The following is a 4,009-nucleotide window of genomic DNA, read 5'->3' on the forward strand; positions in this document are numbered from 1 at the left end:
GGAGCAAGAACATAACACTGATGAACCCCAGAATTAACTGGGAACAACAGAGGTTCTGCCTCTACTCTGCACAGCACTCACTGTACCAGTGTACAGGTTGGCCATAACACCCACTAATTTTGGGGGGATCTTGTGAAATCTAAGGATGTCCTACAGGGCAGCTCAATCGACTGAATCAAACATTTTACCAAAACAAAAACCCTTGACAAAGGCTGCAAATAAACTCTGCCAATATTCGTGTGGCCGGATGTGGTTGATGATACACTTCTTAAGTATAAAAACAAACTGATCCAGTGGCTGATCACAGATCCTGTTGAGGATGACCCTAGCAAGGCCTTTACCCAGCACTGAGCAGTGTTATAATTGCCACAATCCAGCAGTCACCCTTTCCTTTCCAGATAGGGACAAGAAGTCTTGTTTCCCAGTCAGTTGGGATAACGCCTGTATCCCAAATAGAAGCAAGAACTGCTTGCAATACCAAGAGGGCAGCCTTACCACCAGTGTGGGGTTGCAGGGTGTCAGAGGACTAGATGGATCCCCCTTACTATAAGCAGGTACTAAAACCCCAAAAACAGAACATTAAATTGTAGCTAATTTATTAAACCATAAAGGAATAAAAAAGGCAAAAGTCATATGTTCAAGATCTTGCAATATAAATAAAACATGAGCCAATCAAAAAAAACAAAAGACCAAACAAATTAAATATCCCCTTCCTTCCCCCTCACATTGCCTGACACAGGGTTCATCTAGGATATCACAGATCCCTGTGGCATTCTCTACTACTAGCTGGTTCACTACCTGTGCAATCTCCATGAGATAGGGTGGTTCACAGGTAATTAATTGGAGAATGAGCCTCAAGATCTGTGGACCCAGAAATGTCCAACATCCTAGCTGGAAGATCAGCTTTAAACAGCTGCTCAAAGTAGCCAACCCAGCAAATCATAACTACAGTGCCATCAATAAAGACCATTCCATCACCCTCCCAGACTGGAACAGATTTGGATGTGCATAATGCTTTGATTTCTCCATTAGCAGGATGTGGGTCACTAGATCATAGATAGTGTGTCACTTGTTCACAGATTCCTATAACAAATGCCTCCATATCTGCCCTCAGAGCCCTCAAAGCCGTCCTTCTCAGTTCCCAGTACAGACCAGAGATGCTATGAAGTCGCGCACCAGTTAAATATGACAGGCAACTAAGCAAAATCTAAACTACAACTAGAAAGGAGGGCTGTCTTCCCTGGCCAACTCTGTCACTTGCTCCATCCATGTAATCGGTACTCGTTGCATACTCACCAACCTGTACAATTTATAGTGACTGGATGGGTCACCTAGAAATGTGAACATTAGTAAATGTGTTATTAGCTTATTGCTCTGAGTCATGGTTGTAACATATACCTCTCAAATGACACCTATTCATTTATTGCACTTAAAACCAAATTTCGAGAGTACCTATACTGTATTTCTTTGTGTGTCTTAATGTCCATGTCTTAAAATATCATTTAAATTATTCATACGTTTCATACGTTTTTTTTACCCCGCAACTCAGTGCCCAATTTTGTTAAAGAAACAAAATTCAAAAGAAAATTACAAATACTGCCAAAACAAACTCATAAAACACTGCTATTATCACTACAAGCTCCAATCTCTAAAATTGAAGAAAATGCATACTAAACCAAATAAGGAAACAGAAAGGCTGCGACGCTGGGAATCCAATATGCCTGGCGATGCTCAACGAAATCTATCAGAATCCTGGCTGCCTTTCCTGTGCATGCTCTTTTTATCGTTACCCTACCATTGGAGCATACACAGCCTTCTCACCCCGGTTACGCCTCCGGTCCTAACTGCAGTTCCTATACCTACCTATAATTAGGTAGGTATACAACCCCCCTCCCCCCAAAATGAAATCAGCAAACCAAAAATCACAGCTAAGAATTCTATCCCCAAACCACTGGTCTTCCTCCCCAACCGAACAATCATTCACTGCCCGTGGTAGCTTATAGGGGTTGTGATAACCAGCGGTGGACCTCATCATACGTTTAATTAGTCTCTGCACCTCAGGGGGGGCACAACCTCCCCCATTATTCAAGGCCTACCTGTGGAGGCTCCATTGCACCCTTCCCACCAGCCCTGTGCGAGTAAAATCACAGACTTCTCAGCTGATTCCATTTCTGTTGCCTCTGTGAGCAACCCAGACTCTGGAGACATTACCGGAACATCTTCCCCAGGCCTAATAACCCCCTGTGGTACTGGACGCAACTCTGTTCATTGAACTTGATGGACAACTCCGTCCTCCTCTCACTGGAGTTACAGAGTAAACCGCAGCCTTATCTCCGGGACACTGAACTACCTTGTACAAACGGACATCCCAATGGTCCTGTATTTTATCTCTACCTCAAAAATGGTTACGCAAACATACCAACCGACCTTCATCCATCCCCTGATCATCAACCAACTCATTGTGTTTCCGATTTCATCGTGTCGCTTGTTCCTCCAAACGACCCTTCACATGCTTTTGAACCATCCGCAAACTTTCCTGATGGTTTTGTACTCATTCCTCCAATGGTCCACCATCCTGACTGATCCCAGCAGGACCCAGAAGATAGTCTACCAGCAATCGAGGTTCACAGCCAAACATTAAATGATAAGGTGTTATCCTGGTCATTTGGTGGGGTATAGTATCGTAAGCATATGTTAACTGGGGTTGATGTTGGGGCCAACGTTCCTTCTCTTCTGGAAGAAGTGTGCGAAGCAAATCGTACAAAGTACGATTGAATCTCTCACATTGCCCATTCCCCTGAAGATGGTATGGCGTAGTTCTACTTTTCTGAATCCCATACATTTTGCAAAGCTGACAAATCAAATTACCTTCAAAATTCCGTCCCTGATCAGAGTGAATACATCTAGGAGGACCAAAGCGATAAAACCACTGCTGATCTAGAACACGTGCTACTGTACTAGCCTTTTGGTTAGAGATAGGTATAGCCTGGGAGTACTTTGGTCGGCTTGCTTGCAAGGTACCTAAATAGACTTTAAGTTTCGGCTGCACCGCTTTCCCTAAAACACACTACTCGCATTTGTGGCACCAGCGCTCCACTTGACTGGTCATACCCGACCAGAAACACCTGCTTTTAAGGAGCTGCAGTGTGCTGTCTACACCTTGGTGGCCATGATTATTATGAACATTCTGTAGAATCTCCTCTTTTAAACATACCAGCAATACCAGCTGCGAGATTTTTTTCCCTGCCCCAGGTGGATGAATACAAAGGTAAAGCACTGCATCCTTTTCCACCAATGAATCCCATTGGCGTAGTAAACAGTTTGCCTCAAATGGGAGTACGTCTCGTTCCTCAGTTACTGGGCACCTGCCCTCTCAATAAAACCTCCTCACCAGACCCAATGACAAATCCTGCTCTTGTAACACAGCCAGGTCATCTATATCACGGCCTGGAAAGGCTGCAATTTCTTTGCACTGAACTGCCGGGACCTCAACCAAAACTTCCGGTGGCTTCTATCCAAATCCAACAGGAACACCTGTACCTGGGGCCAAAGACTCCACATACTGACAGGACAGTGTGTCAGCATTCCCATTACTATACCCAAGGCGATATTTCAGCTCAAAATTGAAGGAGGGCAAATGAGAAACCCACCGCTGTTCAACTGCTCCTAATTTAACAGTTTGAATGTAACAGAGAGGGTTTTTATCTGTGAAGATGGTAAAAAAGTTACCCACCAGATAGTCCCGAAACTTCTCTCCTACAGCCAATTTAACAGCTAACAACTCCAATTCCATAGAACTATAATTCTCCATGTTCCTCTCTGTGGGTTTCACCCTCCTGCTCGCATATGCAATTGGCCGAACCCTCCCATTTTGCTCCTGTAACAAGACAACTCCCAAATTCCCATGACTGGCATTTACCTCCAAAATAAAAGGCTTTTGAAAGTCAGCATAGGCCAACCCGGGGGCAGATACTAGCTGCTGCTTCAGAGATTGGAAAGCTGCCTCACA

This window comes from Brienomyrus brachyistius, chromosome 17 (genome assembly GCF_023856365.1).
Source record: "Brienomyrus brachyistius isolate T26 chromosome 17, BBRACH_0.4, whole genome shotgun sequence".
Classification (NCBI taxonomy): Eukaryota; Metazoa; Chordata; class Actinopteri; order Osteoglossiformes; family Mormyridae; genus Brienomyrus; species Brienomyrus brachyistius.